The following is a 27,452-nucleotide window of genomic DNA, read 5'->3' as shown; positions in this document are numbered from 1 at the left end:
TTAGGGTTAGGTTAGGAGAAAATTGATCTCAAAGAGGACAAACAATGCACGGATAGGGGTGGGGGTTGGGATTGGGGTTAAGGTTAGGGTTAGGATAGGGGTGGGGGTTGGGATTGGGGTTAAGGTTAGGGTTAGGATAGGGGTGGGGGTTGGGATTGGGGTTAAGGTTAGGGTTAGGATAGGGGTGAGGGTTGGGATTGGGGTTAAGGTTAGGGTTAGGATAGGGGTGGGGGTTGGGTTTGAAATTATGGTTAGGGTTAGGATAGGGTTGGGATAGGGATAGGGGTTGGGGTTAGGGTTAGGATAGGGGTGGGGATTGGGGTTAGGGTTAGGGTTGAAATTACGGTTAGGGTTAGGGTAGGGTAGAGGAACATTTTCCTCCATGCTCTCTAATTCTATAGCTCTTCGGGATACATCTTTATAAAAGTTATCATATGAGAGGTGAGAAAACATTCCCAGAGGAAAGTTAAGGTTAGGGCCCCAATACAAGGTGTGGTTAAGGTTAGGGCCCCAATACAAGGTGTGGTTAAGGCAAAGATCAAGGCCATGGCTTTGTAACCTCTGAATGCTGGGGTCAGGTTTAAGATTAAGGTAAGGGCTGGTAAAAAACAACCCTACCAGTTCAACTGTCTTCTCCAAATTGTCCAGCAGATGGACAGAGGCTTCTATATAGCCATGCCTTTCTCTAATTCTTTTCATTCAGACCTGTGGGATCAATAGTACCCAATTTATGAATCCAAAATCGCTCCTTAGTCTGTCTCTGTGTTAACGACCACCCTTGGTTAGATTCCAACCCCGCTATTCTTAGCTGAGCTACTGGATGAGATCTAACGTGGGTGTATAGTGTGGTTGTGCTCGACTCTTTCCTTATATGATATAGGTGTTGTTTGAGTCTGGCTTCCAAGGAGTTCCTGGTTTCTCCAATATTCAGTTTTCCACATTGTAGACATTCAATAGCAGATACAATGTTGATGGTCTTCAATTGAAAAACCTCCCATACTGGAGCCCCTAAACCTGACAATTTGTTATGAATATATTTTACTTGTCTAAAATGTGATCCACTCCGCACCGGCTTATCATTGAATCCAGAGTGTACCAGCATATCTTTCACATTTTTGTTTCACCGATATGCTGATTTTACTCTGAATTGTTGGAGAACCTCCACATCTTCCTTTGTCTGCTGGAAATGACCCTTCGCTACAGAGTTAAACTTCATAGAAGACTGTGAATATGTGGTGACAAATGGGATAACACTTACATCATTACCGGTCCCCTCATATATAAGTTCAGTTCCAAACATAGTGTTCACCTCTGCTCTTATGGTGTGGAGGAAACGTTTGGAATAGCCTCTGGGCCTAAGAGCATTACAAATAATTCCTATAGCCTCCTTCACATCTTTTTCCTGTGTACAAATCCTGTGAAATCTGATAAGCTGCGACTTTATCATTCCTCTGTATGTGTGTTTTGGATGAAAGCTGGATTTGTGTAAGAGGGCATGAGTGTCTGTAGGTTTAAAATAAACGTATGTTGCTAATTGCTTCATGTTACCACTACCTTCTACAACAAATACCTCAGTGTCCAAAAATTCTATTCGTTCCGGCTGAACATTATGTTTAATCGTGCACAAATTTCTTTCAGTATTTCTTTCGAATAAACATACAAAAGGCAACGAAACGTGACGTCGGCAGGCTATACACGAACAAGCCAAAACTCACCAAACACAAACAAGATCCCACAACACAGGCAGGAAAACTGGCTGCCTAAGTATGATCCCCAATCAGAGACAACGAGCGACAGCTGCCTCTGATTGGGAACCACACCCGGCCAAACATAGAAATACAAACATAGAAGCAACACACACATGATATTCACACCCTGACCAAACTAACTAGAGTTCTATAGGTCAGGGCGTGACACAAATGTATGTGTCTTTAATGAAGCTTGGATGTTTCCTTGACAGAGGATTTATAAAATGATCTAAGTACTCAGCTATTCTACACGATTTAGAGCCACAATCAGATACAATCGGCCTACCGCATGGAACCTCAGAGGGGATTTTCCAAGTCTCAGGAGTTTAATGGATTTTAGGCAGCAAATAAAGTTGTCTAGATGAAATCTTGCGACTTGTGACGGCCGGCCGCCCAACAACCTGCCCGCTTGACCCTATCCCCTCCTCTCTTCTCCAGACCATTTCCGGAGACCTTCTCCCTTACATTTACATTTACGTCATTTAGCAGACGCTCTTATCCAGAGCGACTTACAAATTGGTGCATTCACCTTATAGCCAGTGGGATAACTACTTTACAATGTTTTTTTTGTAAAGTGGTGGCAAAGAGCTTCCTAGGGTTAGAGGCAGATGCTTGGAATTTAGAGTGGTAGAAAGTGGCCTTAGCAGCAGAAACAGTTGAAGAAAATGTAGAGAGGAGGGAGTGAAAAGATGCCAGGTCCGCAGGGAGTCTAGTTTTCCTCCATTTCCGCTCGGCTACCCGGAGCCCTGTTCTGTGAGCTCGCAATGAGTCATCAAGCCACGGAGCTGGAGGGGAGGACCGAGCCGGCCGGGAGGATAGGGGAAATAGAGAGTCAAAGGATGCAGAAAGGGAGGAGAGGAGGGTTGAGGAGGCAGAATCAGGAGATTGGAGGGAGAAGGATTGAGCAGAGGGAAGAGATGACAGGATGGAAGAAGAGAGAGTAGCGGGAGAGAGAGAGCGAAGGTTGCGAAGGCGCATTACCATCTGAGTAGGGGCAGAGTGAGTAGTGTTGGAGGAGAGCGAGAGAGAAAAGGATACAAAGTAGTGGTCGGAGACATGGAGGGGAGTTGCAGTGAGATTAGTAGAAGAACAGCATCTAGTAAAGATGAGGTCAAGCGTATTGCCTGCCTTGTGAGTAGGGGGGGACGGTGAGAGGGTGAGGTCAAAAGAGGAGAGGAGTGGAAAGAAGGAGGCAGAGAGAAATGAGTCAAAGGTAGACGTAGGGAGGTTGAAGTCCCCCAGAACTGTGAGGGGTGAGCCATCCTCAGGAAAGGAACTTATCAAGGCGTCAAGCTCATTGATGAACTCTCCAAGGGAACCTGGAGGGCGATAAATGACAAGGATGTTAAGCTTAAATGGGCTAGTGACTGTGACAGCATGGAATTCAAATGAGGAGATAGACAGATGGGTCAGGGGAAAAATAGAGAATGTCCACTTGGGAGAGATGAGGATTCCTGTGCCACCACCCCGCTGACCAGATGCTCTCTGGGTATGCGAGAACACATGGTCAGACGAGGAGAGAGCAGTAGGAGTAGCAGTGTTTTCAGTGGTAATCCATGTTTCCGTCAGCGCCAAGAAGTCGAGGGACTGGAGGGTAGCATAGGCTGAGATTAACTCTGCCTTGTTGGCAGCAGAACGGCAGTTCCAGAGGCTGCCTGAGACCTGGAACTCCACGTGGGTGGTGCGTGCAGGGACCACCAGGTTAGAGAGGCAGCAGCCACGCGGTGTGAGGTGTTTGTATAGCCTGTGCGGAGAGGAGAGAACAGGGATAGACAGAGGCATAGTTGACAGGCTACAGAAAATGGCTACAATAATGCAAAGGAGATCGGAATGAAATGAACTAAACATCTGGGAAAGGAGAGAGCGGGGCCTCCCTCACCACAACACCCAAATATAACTCTCCCAACTTCCACCTCAGAAACTATAATTGTTGTAAACTACAGCGGTTCAATGTTTTCTAGGAATAGACTAACTTAGTTTATTCAGCTAGCTAACTTGGTACAGTATTCTTCCGTGAAAATCGTCCAGGGCACCTAGTCATAAGACACCACAGCCAGCTAGCATGCCGGACTCCAACAACACGGTTTAGCACCAATACTCGGCCACAACAAACCACCAGTGTGTCAACACGCCAAGCAGATCGTTCGTGTCCGTGTCTAACGTTGTGGGTTAGTCCCGACAGCTTGAGCGAGTCCGTCGTCAACTTATTCAGCCAGTTAGTTAGCTAGAATAGTTAGCATACTAGCTAGCCATTACTTTCAGACAAAGAAGAAACCCCTCCTTTCACGGCACGAACACACAGAGAGAGCCAAGCTAACGTTAACTAGTCACCCATGTCCCGAATTCCTTGAACGACTCTGGCTACCAATATGTAAAAACAAAACACAAATGTAGGTTATAACTTACCCCTAGCAGCTACTGTTAGCTAGCCAAGTGCAAAGCTAGCCACTGAATTGACTCAGCCAGTTCTCGTCTGTTCGCTAGGTCGTTCCAGCTATTGTTTACTAGTAGCTATCCAGGTAGCAACAAGCTAGCTAAATTTCAAGCACAGTAGCCACTTACTACCTAACGTTAACGGTTCAGACAATGAGGTTAGAAAACAGCTGAATGGTAGGCATTATTGTATGTAATTATTGTAGGCAGCCAGCTGGCGTAATTACAGGCACTCTCAGGCGTGAAACAACTATACCGTTGCTAATAGTTGCCAGTAGCTACCCGCCAGCTAGTCCAGGTAGTGGGTTAGCTAGCTAGCTTCGTGCTTCACCGGGCTCAGCCGAATACAATACTAACCTACAATAATTACATACAACAACCCACGATAACTACCTACAATACCTAACTACAATCTAAATACATAGTTTAAGCTTTACTCGACAAAGCCCAAACTATGTATAAAGCCAAGCTTACCCGACGACCTCACCCGACAACCTCCTCCTCTCCTCTCAGACGTGACACTTGGCATTCAGGCCAAAGAGTTCAATCTTGAGTTCAATCTTCAATCTTACCTCATCTCGCTCATCAACTCATCCTTGACCGCTGGCCATGTCCCTTCCGTCTTCAAGAGAGCGAGAGTTGCACCCCTCCTCAAAAAACCTACACTCGATCCCTCCGATGTCAACAACTACAGACCAGTATCCCTTCTTTCTTTTCTCTCCAAAACTCTTGAGTGTGCCGTCTCTAGCCAACTCTCCTGATATCTCTCTCAGAATGACCTTCTTGATCCAAACCAGTCAGGTTTCAAGACTGGTCATTCAACAGAGACTGCTATTCACTGTGTTACGGAGGCTCTCCGCACTGCTAAAGCTAACTCTCTCTCCTCTGCTCTTATCCTTCTAGACCTATCTGCTGCCTTTGATACTGTGAACCATCAGATCCTCCTCTCCACCCTCTCCGAGTTGGGCATCTCCAGCGCTGCTCACTCTTGGATTGCGTCCTACCTGACCGGTCGCTCCTACCAGGTGGCGTGGCGAGAATCTATCTCCGCACCACGTGCTCTCACCACTGGTGTCCCCCAGGGCTCAGTTCTAGGCCCTCTCCTATTCTCGCTATACACCAAGTCACTTGGCTCTGTCATATCCTCACATCGTCTCTCCTATCATTGCTACGCAGACGACACACAATTAATTTTCTCCTTTCCCCCTTCTGATAACCAGGTGGCGAATCGCATCTCTGCATGTCTGGCAGACATATTAGTGTGGATGTCGGATCACCACCTCAAGCTGAACCTCGGCAAGACGGAGCTGCTCTTCCTCCCGGGGAAGGACTGCCCGCTCCATGATCTCGCCATCACGGTTGACAACTCCATTGTGTCCTCCTCCCAGAGTGCAAAGAACCTTGGCGTGACCCTGGACAATACCCTGTCGTTCTCCGCAAACATCAAAGCGGTGACCCGATCCTGCAGGTTCATGCTCTACAACATTCTCAGAGTACGACCCTACCTCAGACAGAAAGCGGCACAGGTCCTAATCCAGGCACTTGTCATCTCCCGTCTGGATTACTGCAACTCGCTGTTGGCTGGGCTCCGTGCCTGTGTCATTAAACCCCTACAACTTATCCAGAACGCTGCAGCCCGTCTGGTGTTCAACCTTCCCAAGTTCTCTCATGTCACCCCGCTCCTCCGCACACTCCACTGGCTTCCAATTGAGGCTCGCATCTACTACAAGACCATGGTGCTTGCCTACGGAGCTGTGAGGGGAACGGCACCTCCTTACCTTCAGGCTCTGATCAGACCCTACACCCAAACGAGGGCACTACGTTCATCCACCTCTGGCCTGCTAGCCCCCCTACCTCTACGGAAGCACAGTTCCCGCTCAGCCCAGTCAAAGCTATTCGCTGCTCTGGCACCCCAATGGTGGAACAAGCTCCCCCACGACGCCAGGATAGCGGAGTCACTGACCACCTTCCGGAGACACTTGAAACCCTACCTCTTTAAGGAATACCTGGAATAGTATAAAAGTAATCCTTCTACCCCTCCCCCCCCCACCCCCCATAAAAATAAAATAAAATAAAAAAGTGGTTGTCCCACTGGCTATCATAGTTTGAAAGCACCAATTTGTAAGTCGCTCTGGATAAGAGCGTCTGCTAAATGATGTAAATGTGAATGTAGTCCTGTGTAGCTCAGTTGGTAGAGCATGGCGCTTGCAACGCCAGGGTTGTGGGTTCGATTCCCACGGGGGACCAGTATGAAAATGTATGCACTCACTCTGGATAAGAGCGTCTGCTAAATGACTAAAATGTAAATGTCTAGGGCGTGGGGTATCTGGTCCATATAAGTAAAACATTTGTTTTTCAGTAATGTAGTTGTTCTCATAAAGTTCCCCTATGATCTGCCTCATTTGTTTCTGAGTCTCCTGCTGCAATTAATGAGTTAGTGTTTTAAATTACTCAATTGTCTTTTAGCCTCTATGAGGTACAGAGTTTTATCCAATATAATAATTTTTGATCCTTTATCTGCTGGTTTTATAACTATGTTAGAATTCTTGCTTAAGGACTGTACGTTCCTGTTTTGTAAGATTATCTGTCCCTGCCGCATGAAACCTAAATGTAGTAGAAGAAGTGGAGTCCTTTTGTATTAAGGTCTGCATCGTATGAGACACTAACTGCAGCTTGGGTTCCCAATGGGATGGACTAATAAATGGTCATCTTTGATTATCAGTATTAAATCTTAGCGGGTGTAGGGATAAACATGAGGCCCTTCTCCAGAAGTTTATGTTCTGCCGCTGTAAGACTAAAAGTAAACGATAATTTAAGGACATTGGAGTGTTGGGGAGTAACACTCTTCCCCTCTTAATAGTTTAATTGATCTAGCCAGTATTTTAAAATCTTTACAGCTGTATCTGGTCTCAAATGTACTGGATCGTACTGCACTGTGTGGAATCTAAGTTTGCTCAGATCCAACAGTTCCGTACAAATTTTCTGAATATGCTTATTCAGTTGGTTCAGTACCTCCTGCTTTTCCCATGGAAGCTCATCCGAAAAATGTATGATGGGAACATAGACCTGTGCATGAGGAAAAACTTTAGCTGCTCTATTCAGTAGCTGTTGTAACTGCTTGACTGCAGTGGTGTACTCCTGATTCAGATCATTAACATTAACCCACTAATAGACTAACCTGCTGTGTGTTCGGCTGTGGCTCCAGCTTGCCTATCACCCCTGCAATATGTCTGAAAGTTGCCCCAGGAAAACTATCTATCTGTATGTTAGTGTCAGTGAATCTAGGAATGCGCGCAAGATTGGAATCCCCAATAAACACCACCGGTTTTGTAATCTCAATACTCCAATCATGTATTTTTCTTTCAGTGCTAGAATGACATGTGGGGTAGAGAAGTTTGTCCCTTTTTTATGGATTCAGATATTGGTTCATCCCAAGATCCAGTGTCCTTTGAGTTTTCCATGGCCACCGTACCCTGATGATTGTCTGGCTGTGAACCTGTAGTAGAATTAGATAAAACCTAGTCATCCACAAGAACAGCCACATTATTCAATGGTAGTTTTAAACTATTTCCATTGTTCACAGTAATCTCAGATGCCTCTACTGTTAGAAGTGAATTGGAAGACTCTCTACCTGGGATGGTCAAGGTTTAGGGTTAGGTTTAGGGCTAGGGTTAAGGTTAAGGTTAGAGTTACCATTACAGCTGTAGGTACATTGTGTTACCAGTCAGGTTTAGGGTTATGGTTAGGTATAGAATGGCGGTAACCATTAAAGCTATATTATAATTTTGTTACCAGCCAGGATAGGGTTAGGGTTACGTTTAGGGTTACCATTATAGCTGTAGGTGCATTGTATTCCCAGTCAGGGTTAGGGTTAGGGTTAGGATTACCATGACCATTACATCTATAGGTGCATTGTGTTACCAGTCAGGGTTAGGGTCAGGGTTACGGTTAGGGTTACCATTACCGCTGTAGGTGCATTGTGTTACCAGTCAGGGTTAGGGTTAGGGTAAGGGTTACGGTTAGGGTTAGGGTTACCATTACAGCTGTAGGTGCATTGTGTTACCGGTTAGGGTTAGGTTAAGGGTTACGGTTAGGGTTAGGGTTACCATTACCGCTGTAGGTGCATTGTGTTACCAGTCAGGGTTAGGGTTATGGTTAGGGTTAGGGTAAGGGTTACGGTTAGGGTTAGGGTTACCATTACCGCTGTAGGTGCATTGTGTTACCAGTTAGGGTTAGGGTTATGGTTAGGGTTAGGGTAAGGGTTACGGTTAGGGTTAGGGTTACCATTACCGCTGTAGGTGCATTGTGTTACCAGTCAGGGTTATGGTTAGGGTTAGGGTAAGGGTTACGGTTAGGGTTACCATTACCGCTGTAGGTGCATTGTGTTACCAGTCAGGGTTAGGGTTATGGTTAGGGTTAGGGTAAGGGTTACGGTTAGGGTTACCATTACCGCTGTAGGTGCATTGTGTTACCAGTCAGGGTTAGGGTTATGGTTAGGGTTAGGGTCAGGGTTACGGTTAGGGTTAGGGTTACCATTACAGCTGTAAGTGCATTGTGTTACCAGTCAGGGTTATAGTTAGGTTTAGGGTTAGAATTACTGTGACCATTAGAGGTTGAAACACCTGGTTTCAACATATGTGCATATTTTCATCTGTGCAGACAAGCACCTGAAGAAAAAAGGGGGAAATTCCCCCTTAGAAATGTCATTCCAACTCACTCAATGGGTGATGTATTTATACACATCAAGACCTTTGTGTGAACTGAAAAACAGGTAAGAGTTGATGAACACATTGCAATGTTTTTTGAAATACTCTTCTGGGGTGAAAGACAAGTCCATTTAGACCCCCTGAGGTAAAACACAACTCATAGTTTGCCCACCATCCCTCTCAGTAGTCAATCAACCCATTGAAAGCCATTAATGTAATAACAGTGAAATTTTGCTCCGACAATGTCAGAGACAGCTGATCTTCTTATACAGTGGGGGAAAAAAGTATTAAGAGCCACCAATTGTGCAAGTTCTCCCACTTAAAAAGATGAGAGAGGCCTGTAATTTTCATCATAGGTACACGTCAACTATGACAGACAAAATGAGATTTTTTTCCTCCAGAAAATCACATTGCAGGATTTTTTATGAATTTATTTGCAAATTATGGTGGAAAATAAGTATTTGGTCAATAACAAAAATTTCTCAATACTTTGTTATATACCCTTTGTTGGCAATGACACAGGTCAAACGTTTTCTGTAAGTCTTCACAAGGTTTTCACACACTGTTGCTGGTATTTTGGCCCATTCCTCTATGCAGATCTCCTCTAGAGCAGTGATGTTTTGGGGCTGTCGCTGGGCAACACAGACTTTCAACTCCCTCCAAAGATTTTCTATGGGGTTGAGATCTGGAGACTGGCTAGGCCACTCCAGGACCTTGAAATGCTTCTTACGAAGCCACTCCTTCGTTGCCCGGGCGGTGTGTTTGGGATCATTGTCATGCTGAAAGACCCAGCCACGTTTCATCTTCAATGCCCTTGCTGATGGAAGGAGGTTTTCACTCAAAATCTCACAATACATGGCCCCATTCATTCTTTCCTTTACACGGATCAGTCGTCCTGGTCCCTTTGCAGAAAAACAGCCCCAAAGCATGATGTTTCCACCCCCATGCTTCACAGTAGGTATGGTGTTCTTTGGATGCAACTCAGCATTCTTTGTCCTCCAAACACGACGAGTTGAGTTTTTACCAAAAAGTTATATTTTGGTTTCATCTGACCATATGACATTCTCCCAATCCTCTTCTGGATCATCCAAATGCACTCTAGCAAACTTCAGACGGGCCTGGACATGTACTGGCTTAAGCAGGGGGACACGTCTGGTACTGCAGGATTTGAGTCCCTGGCTGCGTAGTGTGTTATTGATGGTAGGCTTTGTTACTTTGGTCCCAGCTCTCTGCAGGTTTCACTAGGTCCCCCTGTGTGGTTCTGGGATTTTTTCTCACCGTTCTTGTGATCATTTTGACCCCACGGGGTGAGATCTTGCGTGGAGCCCCAGATCGAGCGAGGGAGATTATCAGTGGTCTTGTATGTCTTCCATTTCCTAATAATTGCTCCCACAGTTGATTTCTTCAAACCAAGCTGCTTACCTATTGCAGATTCAGTCTTCCCAGCCTGGTGCAGGTCTACAATTTTGTTTCTGGTGTCCTTTGACAGCTCTTTGGTCTTGGCCATAGTGGAGTTTGGAGTGTGACTGTTTGAGGTTGTGGACAGGTGTCTTTTATACTGATAACAAGTTCAAACAGGTGCCATTAATACAGGTAACGAGGACAGAGGAGCCTCTTAAAGAAAACGTTACAGGTCTGTGAGAGCCAGAAATCTTGCTTGTTTGTAGGTGACCAAATACTTATTTTACACCATAATTTGCAAATAAATTCATTAAAAATCCTACAATGTGATTTTCTGGATTTTTTTCTCTCTCATTTTGTCTGTCATAGTTGACATGTACCTATGATGAAAATTACAGGCCTCTCTCATCTTTTGAAGTGGGAGAAATTGCACAATTGGTGGCTGACTAAATACTTTTTTCCCCCACTGTATGTTGCTCTTTAGATGCCCCCCAACCATAGTCTGGAAGGAAATTACATTCAGATAACCTTAAAGGTTTGAAAGGGTTTTGTAGACTTCTTATGGATGAATGACCTAAAAATAGAATTTGGATCTTCCAAAAAGAGCAAAAGAAACCTTTTTTTTTTTTTTACATGTGCCGGTTCATGAGCCTAATCACTTACAGTGAGGGAAAAAAGTATTTGATCCCCTGCTGATTTTGTAAGTTTGCCCACTGACAAAGACATGATCAGTCTATAATTTTAATGCTAGGTTTATTTGAACAGTGAGAGACAGAATAACAACAACAAAAATCCATAAAAACGCATGTCAAAAATGTTATAAATTGATTTGCATTTTAATGAGGGAAATAAGTATTTGACCCCCTCTCAATCAGAAAGATTTCTGGCTTCCAGGTGTCTTTTATACAGGTAACGAGCTGAGATTAGGAGCACACTCTTAAAGGGAGTGCTCCTAATCTCAGCTTGTTACCTGTATAAAAGACACCTGTCCACAGAAGCAATCAATCAATCAGATTCCAAACTCTCCACCATGGCCAAGACCAAAGAGCTCTCCAAGGATGTCAGGGACAAGATTGTAGACCTACACAAGGCTGGAATGGGCTACAAGACCATCGACAAGCAGCTTGGTGAGAAGGTGACAAAAGAACTGTCAATCTCCCTCTGCCTGGGGCTCCATGCAAGATCTCACCTCGTGGAGTTGCAATGATCATGAGAACGGTGAGGAATCAGCCCAGAACTACACGGGAGGGTCTTATCAATGATCTCAAGGCAGCTGGGACCATAGTCACCAAGAAAACAATTGGTAACACACTACGCCGAGAAGGACTGAAATCCTAAAGCGCCCGCAAGGTCCCCTTGCTCAAGAAAGCACATATACAGGCCCGTCTGAAGTTTGCCAATGAAAATCTGAATGATTCAGAGGAGAACTGGGTGAAAGTGTTGTGGTCAGATGAGACCAAAATCGAGCTCTTTGCCATCAACTCAACTCGCCGTGTTTGGAGGAGGAGGAATGCTGCCTATGACCCCAAGAACACCATCCCCACCGTCAAACATGGAGGTGGAAACATTATGTTTTGGAGGTGTTTTTCTGCAAAGGGGACAGGACAACTTCACCGCATCAAAGGGACGATGGACGGGGCCATGTACCGTCAAATCTTGGGTGAGAACCTCCTTCCCTCAGCCAGGGCATTGAAAATGGGTCGTGGATGGGTATTCCAGCATAACAATGACCCAAAACACACGGCCAAGGCAACAAAGGAGTGGCTCAAGAAGAAGCACATTAAGGTCCTGGAGTGGCCTAGCCAGTCTCCAGAAATTAATCCCATAGAAAATCTGTGGAGGGAGCTGAAGGTTCGAGTTGCCAAACGTCAGCCTCGAAACCTTAATGACTTGGAGAAGATCTGCAAATAGGAGTGGGACAAAATCCCTCCTGAGATGTGTGCAAACCTGGTGGCCAACTACAAGAAACGTCTGACCTCTGTGATTGCCAACAAGGGTTTTGCCACCAAGTACTAAGTCATATTTTGCAGAGGGGTCAAATACTTATTTCCCTCATTAAAATGCAAATCAATTTATAAAAAATTTTACATGCATTTTTCTGGATTTTTTTGTTTGTTATTCTGTCTCTCACTGTTCAAATAAACCTAACATTAAAATTATAGACTGATCATGTCTTTGTCAGTGGGCAAACGTACAAAATCAGCAGGGGATCAAATACTTTTTTCCCTCACTGTATATGAAAAGATGTGACATTTTTAACCCTTCGAAACATCCACTATGACCTCAATTTAAGGCACTTCCGGTTGTCACAGGAAGCTGAAAGAAACACATATCCTCCTTGGGACACGCTTTTACAGAATCCTGAGTTTAAAGCCTTTACATTAAGAACAGACTGATTTACAGAGGGAGTGAATTCAAAACCACGTTTAAGTCAATTTAACCACTTCCGGTTGCTTCAGGAAGCTGAAAATCAACACAGGTAGTCCTTATAGTGGCCTGATGGGTTGTCATTGAAGAGATTTTGATATGGCAATCATAACCCACATAGACATCAGGTTGAAGTTTGAGCAGCAGGCTTGTATTCCTATGGGGAGAGGTAAAGGTCAACTGTTGTAAGACTTGCACCCTGTTTTCACTGTTAAGGGTTAATTCCACATGGTAAAGGGTAGGCTTGCCCGGATCGGGAGGATCTTAGGAACGTTCCTGTGGTTGAATTGTGTTTCTAGACTCAACGGTTCTGCCGCTGTCACCCAAAAGCACCTCAAATTTAGGTCAGGATTCATTTTGGGCCTTGTCGTAAAACCTTTCTGGATTATGAAAGGGTTTGAATCCATATCTAAACTATCTGTGTTCAGTTTACTGTGGACACCTCTCCCGAAAAACTCAAGTGTTTTAAGTCTCAAGCATGATGGTGGGGTGGCCACGCCCATCTCGTTTATGGACATTATAAGTGCCTAAGGCCAATTCTAATATATATACAGTTGAAGTCGGAAGTTTACTTACACTTAGGTTGGAGTCATTAAAACTCATTTTTCAACCACTCCACAAATTTCTTGTTAACAAATTATAGTTTTGGCAAGTCGGTTAGGACATCTACTTTGTGCATGACACAAGTAATTTTTCCAACAATTGTTTACAGACAGATTATTTCACTTATAATTCACTGTATCACAATTCCAGTGGGACAGAAGTTTACATACACTAAGTTGACTGTGCCTTTAAACAGCTTGAAATGATGTCATGGCTTTAGAAGCTTCTGATAGGCTAATTGACATCATTTGAGTCAATTGGAGGTGTACCTGTGGATGTATTTCAAGGCCTATCTTCAAACTCAGTGTCTTTGCTTGACATCATGGGAAAATCAAAAGAAATCAGCCAAGACCTCAGAAAAAAAATGGTAGACCTCCATAAGTCTGGTTCATCCTTGGGAGCAATTTCCAAACGCCTAAAGGTACCACTTTCATCTGTACAAACAATAGTACGCAAGTATAAACACCATGGGACCCCGCAGCCGTCATACCGCTCAGGAAGGAGACGCATTCTGTCTCCTAGAGATTAACGTACTTTGGTGCGAAAAGTGCAAATCAATCCCAGAACAACAGCAAAGGACCTTGTGAAGATGCTGGAGGAAACAGTTACAAAAGTATCTATATCCACAGTAAAACCAGTCCTATATTGACATAACCTGAAAGGCCGCTCAGCAAGGAAGAAGCCACTGCTCCAAAACTGCCATAAAAAAGCCAGACTACGGTTTGCAACTGCACATGGGGACAAAGATCATAATTTTTGGAGAAATGTCCTCTGGTCTGATGAAACAAAATAGAACTGTTTGGCCATAATGACCATCGTTGTGTTTGGAGGAAAAAGGGGGTTCCTTGCAAGCCGAAGAACACCATCCCAACCGTGAAGCACGGGGGTGGCAGCATCATGCTGTGGGGGTGCTTTGCTGCAGGAGGGACTGGTGCACTTCACAAAATAGATGGCATCATGAGGAAGGAAAATTATGTGGATATATTGAAGCAACATCTCAAGACATCAGTCAGGAAGTTAAAGCTTGGTCGCAAATGGGTCTTCCAAATGGACAATGACCCCAAGCATACTTCCAAAGTTTGGCAAAATGGCTTAAGGACAACAAAGTCAAGGTATTGGAGTGGCCATCACAAAGCCCTGACCTCAATCCTATAGAAAATGTGTGGGCAGAACTGAAAAAGCATGTCCCAGCAAGGAGGCCTACAAACCTGACTCAGTTACACCAGCTCTGTCAGGAGGAATGGGCCAAAATTCACCCAACTTATTGTGGGAAGCTTGTGGAAGGCTACCTGAAACGTTTGACCCAAGTTAAACAATTTAAAGGCAATGCTACCAAATACTAATTGAGTGTATGTAAACTTCTGACCCACTGGGAATGTGTTGAAAGATATAAAAGCTGAAATAAATCATTCTCTCTTCTATTATTCTGACATTTCACATTCTTAAAATAAAGTGGTGATCCTAACTGACCTAAGACAGGGAATGTTTACTAGGATTAAATGTCAGGAATTGTGAAAAACTGAGTTTAAATGTATTTGGCTAAGGTGTATGTAAACTTCCGACTTCAACTGTATGCTGCTGTTGGCTAAAGACTCAAGTATGATGGTGGGACGGCCACACCCATCTCATTTATGGACTTTATAAGTGCCTAAGGCCATTTCTAAATATCGATGCTGCTATTGGCCCAATACTCAAGTATGATGTCGGGAGTGCCACGTGGTGCCACCCTCTGAAGTTACAAGTGTCCAGGGGAAAGCCTTCTTATATCCATGGTCAGATTCGCTTGAGACTCACATATACATCTCCCCTCATCACAATAGACACGTTTAAGCTACGACCCCCAGACAAATCCCCTTAATAACTTGAAAGACTAGAAATGGATGAATACCCTTACTTAAATTGAATTTGGATGTCTTCCAAAAAAGGGCTTAAAGAGGCTCAGAAACACCTGGTTTAAAAAAACAAACAAAAACAAAAATAAACAAAAAAAACAAAAAAACATGAATGCATTCACTAACTGTAAGTCGCTCTGGATAAGAGCGTCTGCTAAATGACCTAAATGTAAAATGTCATATTTTGATAAATACCCTTAAAACCCTAGATACATTTTGGTTATCCAAAACCACATTTATGTTAAATTCAGGCCTGGATGTGACATCCAAAAGCCTGTTGTGACTTCCATTTTCACATCTATTTACATGTTAACAAACACCAAAATGGATCTAAAAGCCCTTACCCTAGATTGAATTTGGATAAATTCCCTTATAACCCTAATCCTAGATTGAATTTGGGATGTCATAGTTGTTGATCAAATGTTTATAAATTCCCTTATAACCCTAACCCTAGATTGAATTTGGATGTCATAGATTGAATTTGGATGTCACATAGATTGAATTTGGATGTCACAGATTTAATTTGGATGTCATAGATTGAATTTGGATGTCACATAGATTAAATTTGGATGTCATAGATTTAATTTGGATAAATTCCCTTATCACTAGATCAGATTTGGATGTCATTAATCAATAAGGATGTCATAGATCTACATCATATTTTGATAAATTCCCTTATAACCCTAACTCCCTAGATTAGATGTGGATTACCAAAGGGTTTAGTTCCGTTTCCAATCTATATTGTTTCCTAATTTCCCATCACTCAGCTATGGTGTTTGGGGTGCCATGCTGAGCCACCTATTCAATTCCTCAGGTAATCAGAGAACAATATACTGTAACTTGACTTAGACCCTTACCAAATCCATATATTAGCTGGGGGTAGCCTACCAACCATGTGACACCTCCCCAACCAGTCAGAGTACAATAAACTGTATATGGTCATAGACCCTTCCCAGTGCCATATTTGAGCTAGGCGTGGCCTACCAACCATGTGTAAGGACTCCCCAGCCAGTTAGAACACATAATATTATAAATGTACCAAGGCACTTAACCATGTGTAAGGACTCCCCAGCCAGTTAGAACACATAATATTATAAATGTACCAAGGCACTTAACCATGTGTAAGGACTCCCCAGCCAGTTAGAACGCATAATATTATAAATGTACCCAGGCACTTAACCATGTGTAAGGACTCCCCAGCCAGTTAGAACACATAATATTATAAATGTACCAAGGCACTTAACCATGTGTAAGGACTCCCCAGCCAGTTAGAACACATAATATTATAAATGTACCCAGGCACTTAACCATGTGTAAGGACTCCCCAGCCAGTTAGAACACATAATATTATAAATGTACCCAGGCACTTAACCATGTGTAAGGACTCCCCTGCCAGTTAGAACACATAATATTATAAATGTACCCAGGCACTTAGGAAATCCATATATGAGCTGGGGTCGCATAACAAACCCACCCTATAACGCTAGTGGTACTGCAGCAAATGGACAAAGTTAGAAAAATCATAATTCCTAAACCGATGAAGGTATTTGAAGAATTCCAATTTCCACGAGTAGCCCAAGACTTCAGTTAACAGGTGGTGGTCCTCTGTTATTGTTTACAATTCTGGGATTGTGAAGGAATTTGTGTGTGTGTGAAAATTGTAATTACTTGGGCTGGTCAAGGGAAGGCGAGAGCTCAGGGGGTAACCTGCTACCAACATAATAAATGGAAAATGAAAATCATACTGGTGCAAGCAATCCCCAAGGCTATCCTGATGGAGCCTCCCCCTGATCCTCCAACATAATGAACCTTTCCCTATATTTTGCCATTCAGACCCAGTGGAGCCAAAGGTTTAGGGGTGGCTATCCACTTTGATTCTGTGGCCTTTCTCTGGGCTATGGTCCGAGTAGAAATAGTTTCTAGCCCAGTGATATTCAGGTGTGTAATGGGGTGTGTTTGGAAATGTTGGACTAAATGTGTGGGCAATTTGTTATTATTAATTGTGTATAGGTGTTGTTTGAGGCGTGTTATAATTGCAAACCCGGTTTCACCCACATAGATCTTATTACATTACAGGTGATTGCATAAACAATGTTAGTGCTGTTTAAGTTAATCAGTTGTTTGATTGGACTGGAGGTGTGTGCGTGTGGGTTGTGTATGTTTGTCAGTTGTCTATAGTAATGGTGTTCCCTGGGTAGAGGGAGAGGGCCTGTTGGAGAATTTTGCATGATCTAGAAGGTCCTTCAGGTTTGGGTTCCTCCTATAAGCTGAGATAGGTCAGAATGGTTGTAATGGGGGGAATGTATGTTGTGTATTAGAAAATGCACATTTCAGTCTAGAATGTATGCGTTTGTTTGTATGTGAGTAAGTGCTAATGATAGGTACCCTCTGGGGTTCAGGCCCTGTAGCAGAAATGGGAGTGGGGGTTCTAGGGGAAGTCTGAGGGTAGCAGAAAAGGATGGGGTGGGTGGGATTGGGATTCGGACTCTGGTTAGGGAAAGGGAGAGGATAGGGTATGGGTGGCTGTCCCAGAGGTATGTGGTGGTGGTGTTGAGGGTGAAGGTAAGCATCAACACCAGTGTTCTGGTGGTCCCTACAGGCAACCTGGGGGTTAAGGTAAGGTTTGGGATTAGGTTTGGGGTAAGGATTGGGGTTAGGGTAAGGATTAGGGTTTGGGTCAGGAACAGGGTTCTGTGGGTTAAGATTAGGGTTAGGGTTAGAGTCAGGAACAGGGTTCTGTGGGTTAAGGTTAGGGTTAGGGTTAGGGTCAGGATCAGGAGCAGGGTCCCGTGGGTTAAGGTTAGCGTTAGGAGGAAGAGGCAATTGATTTTCGGTGATGCTTGCTAGCATGTCAGCTTTGATGTATCTCAATGACCGCTTTGAGTAACCCCTCCTCCTCAATGCCTCAAACAATGTGCCTGTAGCTGTATTAAAATCCCTCTGTTGAGTACATAATCTGTAGAATCGGATGAGTTGTGACATGACAATACCCCGAAAAGTATGTTTGGGGTGGAAACTTGATTGGTGGAGTAATGCATGTGTGTCTGTTTCTTTGAAGTAAACTTTAGTGTGTAGGTAAACTGTGGTTGCTTCAGTGTCTGGAAAGAAAACAGTAGTGTCTAAGAAGTTTATCCTATGTGGGTGTATAACATCTTTAACTGTAATAGTAGGATGATGGTTGTTCAAAATGTCTATGAATGTGGTGAAGTCCTGTAGATTGTGTTGCCACACTCCGAAGATATCGTGAAGGTAGCGTTTGCCCGTTGCTGTCCCATGGATATGTAGATAGTATAGGTTATTAAATGTAAAGTCATTATTTCTGAGCCCCAGTTCAAGTAGCTGTAAAATGTGTGTGTCTGGTCTCTGTCTATCTGGATATCTTCGGGGTGCGGCTTCCACTGCTGCCATCCCTGAAGGGATGTCTATGTTTGTATAAAGAGAGTCTATATCTATGGTGAAAAGGTATGCGTGTGCTGGGACTGGAATGGTACGAAATGTGTCTATCAAGTGATATGTGTCCTTGATGTAGCTGGCATGCTTTTGTGAGATGGGATTGAGGAAGTGATCTATAAACTCAGCTGCTGGAGACGACTCGCTGCCACAATCTGAGACGATGGGTCTTCCCATGGGGACCCGAAAAGGGACAGTCCACGTCTCTGGTGTTTTGTGAATTTTTGGTAAAATATTTTTAAAAGTCTCTGTATCAGTATATCAGGTCCATCTAAATGCTCTTTCTGTCTATGTGAGATTCATTTCTTTTCATGGAGGTCCGCTATAATCTGTCTGACCAGTGTCTGTGTCTGCATCTGTGTGGAAGTGTGGATGGGAGTGTAGTGTTGTGTATTGGAGAGTTGGCGATTGGCTTCCAAAAGATATTGCTGGTTATACGGGCGGCAGGTAGCTTAGTGGTTAAGAGCGTTGTGCCAGTAACCGAAAGGTCGCTGGTTCTAATCCCCAAGCCGACTAGGTGAAAAATCTGTCGATGTGCCCTTGAGCAAGGCACTTAACCCTAATTGCTTCTGTAAGTCGCTCTGGATAAGAGCGTCTGCTAAATGACGTAAATGTAAATGTATCCATTATCACTATCTTGGAGCCTTTGTCTGCTGGTTTAATTGTTATATGTTTGTTTTGTCTTAGCTGGGTTAGGTTTAGGGTTAGGTTCTAGTGTTAGGTATAGGGTTGCCATTATAGCTGTAGGTGCATTGTAATACTAGTTAGGGTTAGGGTTAGGTTTAGGGCCAGGTTTAGGCTAGGGTTAAGATTAGAGTTACCATTACAGCTGTAGGTGCATTGTGTTACCAGTCAGGGTTAGGGTTAGGGTTACCATTACAGCTGTAGATGCATTGTGTTACCAGTCAGGGTTAGGTTTAGGGTTAAGGTGAGAATTACAGTGACCATTACAGCTACCAGCCAGGGTTAGGGTTAGAATTAGGGCTCGGGTGACTATTACAGCGATTGGAGCATTTTATTACCTGTCAGGGTCAGGGTTATGGTTAGGGTTAGCATTACAGCTGTAAGTGCATTGTGTTACCAGTCAGGGTTACAGTTAGGGTTAGGGTTAGAATTACAGTGACCATTACTGCTATAGGTGCATTGTGTTACAAGTCAGAGTTATGTTTAGGTTTAGCATTACAGTTACGGTTACTGTTACCATTACAGCTGTAGGTGCATTGTGTTACCAGTCAGGGTTAGGGCTCTGGCTGTGCCACTCAAGGACATTCAGAGACTTGTCTCGAAGCCACTCCTGTCTTGGCTGCGTGCTTAGGGTCGTTGTTCTTTTGGAAGGTGAACCTTTGCCCCAGTCTGAAGTCCTGAGCGCTCTGGATCAGGTTTTCATCAAGGATCACTCTGTACTTTGCTCCGTTCATCTTTCCCTCGATGCTGACTAGTCTCCCAGTCTGTGCCGCTGAAAGATATCCCCACAGCATGATGCTGCCACCACCATGCTTCACCGTAGGGATGGTGCCAGGTTTCCTCCAGACGTAACGCTTGGCATTCAGGCCAAAGAGTTCAATCTTGGTTTCATCAGACCAGAGAATGTTGTTTCTCATGGTCTGAGTCCTTTTAGGTGCCTTTTGGTAAACTCCGCCTTTTACTGAGGAGTGGCTTCCGTTTGGCACTCTACCAAAAAGGCCTGATTGGTGGAGGAACTCTGGAGCTCTGTCATCGGGTTCTTGGTCATCTCCCTGACCAAGGCACTTGCTCACCTGTCTCGGAGCTCTACGGACAATTCCTTCGACCTCATGGCTTGGTTTTTGCTCTGACATGCACTGTCAACTGTGGGACCTTATTTGGACAGGTGTGTGCCTTTCCAAATCATGTCCAATCAATTTCATTTACCACCGGTGGACTCCAATAAAGTTGTAGAAACATCTCAAGGATGATCAATGGAAACAGGATGCACCTGAGCTCAATTTTGAGTCTCATAGCAAAGGGTCTGAATACTTATGTAAATAAGGTATTTATGTTTTTTATATTGAATACATTTGCAAACATTTCTAAAAACCTGTTTTCGCTTGGTCATTATGGGCTATTGTGTGTAGATTGATGAGGAAAAATAATAATTTAATCAATTTTAGAATAAGGCTGTAACGTAACACATTGTGGAATAGTCAAGGGGTCTGAATACTTTCCGAATGCACCGTATGTTTTGATTTCTAAGACATTCTAAGGTTTGTATCATTCACTAAAGTTCTTAAATAACTCTAAATCTTGCATATAGGACCTGTTTCAAATGTTTACTTTTACGCTCAACATAGCCACTTCATATGCACACTCGCTCCACAATGGGAAAAATATCCTTCCTATTTGATTCAGTTAAATTCAACTATATTCTTCTTACTGTAAAATCATATCAAATAAAATAATGTGACAGGACTTATAAGCATATCTTGTCGCTAAATGAACAAGCCTACAGCCTATGGCATGGAGCATAGCCAGATAACATACAGTAGGCTAACTCATATTCTGTTCTTCTGAAATACATTTTCTTCATATCATAATGTTTCTTTAGACCTGACTAAAATAAATCATGACTTGATTGTGATGTTGTATATTAAATTGATTTATTAGACTTTTTTAAATGTAGATGTTCCAAAGGGGCACATCAGGGGCTTGTATGTGCGGAAGCTTGGAGATGCTAAACATGTTTATGTGAATTAACGTAAATTACCATGAGACTGGCAGTCTTTTGATTGACAATTACCTGAAATGTCATGACCGCCACAGCGCTAGTCCTCCTATAAGCTTAATTTAGAGTTATTTCTGCAAATTGAGTTGTGATACAAATGTTAGGCTATATGTTTTGATTTCTAATACATTCTAAGGCTGCGTGATGCGACTCCAATGACAATTTGAAAAAGGTTGCATGAAAGGCATGAGCTCTGCTCTGTTTCCTGCTCAGGCTGCACACAATGTAACAAGCACTTGATAATATTCTCACCCATCAGACTATTCTCAATTTAATCTGGTCTTTACATGTAGCCTACTAATATATGTGTGGAATTATTTAAGTTTAGAATGGCCCACAAAAAAAAACTTTTCATCTGTAGCCTGCACTGGAATAGTGAATGGAGGTTATGTGCGGTTACATTTTTTAAATGCCAGGTAGGCTACACCATTTGTAAAGCGAATGAATGTGCTTAATTTTAAGAATCGAGCAATAAATATAGCAGCATGAGAAAGCTGGGATCCACTTTTAAATAGTGGCCAGTCCAAACTGTTTTCACACGCGATTGCGCAATAACTGGGCTTATAAGAACACATGTTTCACTAACACTATTACGACCCCTCTGTGGAAAGGTGAGATGCTCACAAACACACCCACAAGCCTCACAAGACTTGTCTGAAGGTACCCAGTTACCAGTTAAAAATATGAATGGAAGTATATATGGAGCTAGTTCAGTACCAAAAATAAGGGGTTAAATACATGTCAAAAAAAAAAATATAGTTTCCTGATCTTTCTTATATCTCTCAGATATAGGACAGACACTTCAGAACAAACTTCCGTTAGTTTAAAAAAAAATCAATCTGTTGTTCCATGTAGTGAATCTGACCTTAAAACAATTACATATGCTAGCTTAGTAGAATGGAGGTAAGGTCTTTGCCAGAGTCCCATTGATGGGGCTCCTGGCCCCTTATCAAAGATACTGGTCGGTCACACAAAAACACACACACACACACACACACACACACACACACACACACACACACACACACACACACACACACACACACACACACACACACACAGAGCACTGATTACATTATCAGTGGTGGTTATGATTAGCCTGGTGGAACCAACCTGATCCCTGTGTTCACCTTTCTATTTCACTTGCGATCAGGCTGGTTCCACCAGGCTAGGTTATGCCATGGACATCTAAGAAGTAGAAAATGTATTAATGTATCAAACAAATTAAGTGGGTTACCTTCTTTATTTGTACAAATGATAAGCCTGTTGAAGCTGTTGCCGCTGACAGGTGAAGGTTGAGGCCGGATACTTGCCAACATGTGACTGACTGTATCAGTCATAGCAATGCTCACAGTGAGGGCAGGTCTGCATGATGCTGATGAGGGCCCCCTTGCTGGTCTTCTCTATGCTGCTGGTCAGCTGCAAACTGGCCACCTCTCAAACAACTGCAGCAGGCAATCTTATGTGGTGTTGACTGGGAGGGCCTGTGACAGGGTGATACAATAGACAGCCATGTGGTAAAATGCATTTGTTCTAAAGAAAGGACAAAGCTTTTTGCTAATGCACTTCACAACCAAAATTAATCTACTAGTTGTATCTGCTTGGCTGGGGAATTAGCCTACTAGTTTATCAAGCCAGTTATTTTTGAATATAACCTTTCAAATAAGACACATTACCTGTCGTTGTTGATGAAGCCATCTGTGTCATCAGGGCAGTAACTCAGGTCACTATCAGAGGCCTCATGATGGCGTGTCCTTTTCATAGGAGTCGAGGGAGACTCTGACAACAACGGAGGAAGTTGCCAAACCATTGCAATCACATTGCTTGACATGTTATGATACCCACCTTTGCTCCTTCTGGAAGGCCCCTGCATCTGTTCATGACCAGGAGATCAGTCTGGCATCCAACTGTTGACTTTGTATAACAGAAAAACATCAATTTTATGACATCACAATCATGACAAAAGGTTTTCCTACTAATTATTTGCCTTCTTTTTAAATGTTATTGTGTATCCAAGCAAAGTCCGAGTTGTATTGAGGTAGGCTAACGTTAGCCAGCCAGCTAGCTATTTAGGTAGCTAGCTAACGTCAGCTATGCTAGCGATGATAGTGATAATGATTATCAAAATATACATAACCAGATGCATAACCAGCCGTCTATGCTCTACCTAACGATCTACTCACCACCTTTGGGGACCAATGAACTCCAACCACCTATTCCGCATCGTAGGGTACTAGGGTCCTTTGGCAGGGCATGCAAACCGTAGTTGGCTGTGCATCCTGCTGGAAGCATGCATTGCCGAACCGGAGGCGGAGGCATGGTCAATCTGTATAGGGCTTTTCAATTTCAAATGGCCGTGATCCTTTGAATGCATTGCGGGGCGATGAAACAACGGCGCCCCATTCAATGAAGGGAAGCCTAGTGGGCGGAGGGGTTATTTGCACATGGAGCTTGGCAAAAGGGGGCATAACATAATTGTAATCCAAACCCAACCTTCATTTACACATTGTGATGCACTCAGGTTCTAAACTCTGTTTTAGACGAGACTGGCTATATGACCAAAATGATCCTATTTACACTTTGTAGTTAATTCTGACACTAGAATAATGTCACATAGGCCGTTTTCAAAGGGATTAGCTGTTTTTTAGGGGCAGTCGCTCTTTTAAAAAAACAGTCAGAGGCTAGATACCTCCCTGTCTTGCCACATCACGCCTTTTACCTGAGGCAGACATGTGCAGGCCAGTCAAGTTCTTCCACACCAATCTTGACAAACCGTTTCTGTATGGATTTCGCTTTGTACATGGGGGGATTGTCATGCTGAAACAGGAAAGGGCCTTCCTGAAACTGTTGCCACAAAACGGAATTACTGTCTTACCTCAATTAGCCACGAAATCCCTAGTTTGAAATAAACTGTTTCTCTGGAGGCTGTGGTGCGCCATTTTCCCTACATTATCTCCCACGTGGACCAGCCCCCTAACAATTCGAGTTCAACCAATGAGCCCCTCGTCATATGAGTGACAGCTAGCAAAATGCACATGCACCCACAGAAGAGCGAGAGAATGATGATGTGATGCACAGATCTGCACATACTGTATACTGTGTGGACATATGTGACGTAGTACGCAATTTTCGGGGACCACTTTTGGCTCGTGAACACTACTTTCAGAACTACTGGCTAAAAAGTATTGGAGAACCACTTTAAGTACCTTACTAATAGATTGACATTAAAATGAGCAAAAGTAGTTTTTTAGCAAAAAAATATTTATCAAGCAACAATTTTGATAGGACTGTCTGGGAGTGGTCTGAGTGGGGAGGGGAAAAGTGAAAACTAGCTGTTATTAGCAGAGAGGTTTGGAACAGTGGCGGCCCGCCAATTGAGCGTTAGGGGCGGCTCCCCACTTGTGATTGAAAAAAGTACAACATATTTGTATATATACTAAATATATATTATATAATTCATGGATTATGTTTTAAATGCTCATAAAAGTGTGGTAAATGTGTACATTTTCCTGTTTCAAAAATATATTGTTCAAAACAAGCTGTTCAGTTACTTACTACTCTGCCCATAGAGAGAATATAGTAGACAGTTGCTGTCAAAAAGTGGTTGATGTGTTTTGCTGTGTCCTTTGGTTGTCGTCTTGTTGACCTCTTAATGACATCCTATCGGGATGTTCTCACCATATTTAGTGTGTCATTAAGTAAATTGATAGTGCACCTGTTTCTTTGAAGTAAACAATGTGTTTGAAGTTAAAAGTAATGGCCTGGTGATTGATGTGATGTGTGTAAGGGTTGGTGTGAGGTGTGACCCAGATGTGCTGCAGGATATACAGTAGGCAGTAGGCAGAGATGGTGAAACAAGGCTCTTTACTGGTGGTCCCGAAGCCAAAATACAAAATAACGGACTTATCACGATAAAAGATTTGAGATCTATGTTATTGTATTTCTATGTTGGATTCTAGTAGTTGTATTTCTATGTTTGGCCGGGTGTGATTCCCAATCAGAGGCAGCTGTCGCTCGTTGTCTCTGATTGGGGAAATACTTAGGTAGCCTGGTTGCCTACCTTAGTTGTGGGATCTTGACTCACGTTTGGCTTGTTGTGTTGTAGCCACTGTTTGAGCGTCACGTTTAATTGTTTTGTTATATTGTCAAGTGTTTATTCGTATTTATAAACATGTACGCATACCACGCTGCACCTTGGTCTGACCCGTCTCTCAACGATCGTGACGGGTCAGACCAAGGTAGGGTTCAACAATAAAAGGGTCCACCCTCCCCCTATGGTTCTCCATTTCATACCATGGATATTCATATACTTCTCCCCATCTTAGCTACTGTTGTATCAATATGTTTTGACCATAACAATTTACAATCCAGGGTTACTCCAAGCAGTTTAGTCACCTCAACTTGCTTAATTTCCACATTATTCATTACAACATGTAGTTGAGGTTTAGGGTATAGTGAATCATTTGTCCCAAATACAATGCTTTTAATTTTTGAAATATTTAGGACTGATTTATTACTTGCCACCCATTCTGAAACTAACTGCTGCCATGGGGAATTCCTGATTCTACCTGGATTATGTTGGAGAGGCTTCCAATAAAGAACACCATCTGTGTTCTGTTAGACAGGTAACGCTTTATCCACAATATAACAGGGGGTGTAAAGCCATAACACATACATTTTTCCAGCAGCAGACTATGATCGATAATGTCAAAAGCAGCACTGAAGTCTAACAAAACAGCCCCCACAATCTTTTTATCTTTTTATATTGATTTCTCTCATTCAATCATCAGTCATTTGTGTAAGTGCTGTGCTTGTTGAATGTCCTTCCCAATAAGCATGCTGAAAGTCTGTTGTCAATTTGTTTACTGTAAAATAGCATTGTATCTGGTCAAACACAATTTTTTCCAAAAGTTTACTAAGGGTTGGTAACAGGCTGATTGGTCGACTATTTGAGCCAGTAAAGGGGGCTTTACTATTCTTAGGTAGTGGAATGACTTTTGCTTCCCTCCAAGCCTGGGGGCACACACATTCTAGTAGGCTTAAATTGAAGATATGGAAAATGGAGTGGCAATATTGTCCACTATTATCCTCAGTAATTTTCCATCCAAGTTGTCAGACCCCGGTGGCTTGTCATTGTTGATAGACAGCAATCATTATTTCACCTCTTCCACCCTCACTTTACGGAATTCAAAAGTACAATGCTTGTCTTTCATAATTTGGTCAGATTTACTTGGCTGTGTGGTGTCAATGTTTGTTGCTGGCATGTTATGCCTAAGTTTGCTAATCTTGCCAATGAAAAAATCATTAAAGTGGTTGGCAATATCAGTGGGTTTTGTGATGAATGAGCCATCTGATTCAATTTATCCCAACATTTCATTTAAGGTGCTCCAAAGCTTTTTACTATCATTCTTTATAGCATTTATTTGTATTTCATAGTATAGTTTCTTCTTCTTTTTATTTAGTTTAGTCACATGATTTCTCAATTTGCAGTACGTTTGCCAATCGGTTGTGCAGCCAGACATATTTGCCATACCTTTTGCCTCATCCCTCTCAACCATACACTTTTTCAATTCGTCATGGATTTAACCGTTTTTACAGTCATTTTCTTAATGGGTGCATGCTTATTAGTAACTGGAATAAGTAATTTCATAAATGTGTCAAGTGCAGTGTCTGGTTGCTCCTCATTACACACCACATACCAGCAAATATTATTTACATCTTCAACATAGGAATCACAACAAAACGTATTGTATGATCTCGTATACACTATATTAGGCCCAGCCTTTGGAACTTTGGTTTTCCTAGATATGACTACTATATTGTGATCACTACATCCTATGGATTTGGATACTGCTTTAAAGCACATTTCTGCAGGATTAGTAAAGATGTGATCAATACATCAATCATGTGCTGTTTTTAAATACCCCGGTAGGTTGACTGATAACCTGAACAAGGTTGCAGGCATTGGTTACAGTTTGAAGCTTTTTCTTGAGTGGGCAGCTTGATGAAAGCCAGTCAATATTGAAATCACCCAGAAAATATACCTCTCTGT

This window comes from Coregonus clupeaformis, chromosome 1 (genome assembly GCF_020615455.1).
Source record: "Coregonus clupeaformis isolate EN_2021a chromosome 1, ASM2061545v1, whole genome shotgun sequence".
NCBI classification, from domain to species: Eukaryota; Metazoa; Chordata; class Actinopteri; order Salmoniformes; family Salmonidae; genus Coregonus; species Coregonus clupeaformis.
Note: the sequence above shows the minus strand (reverse complement) of the source record.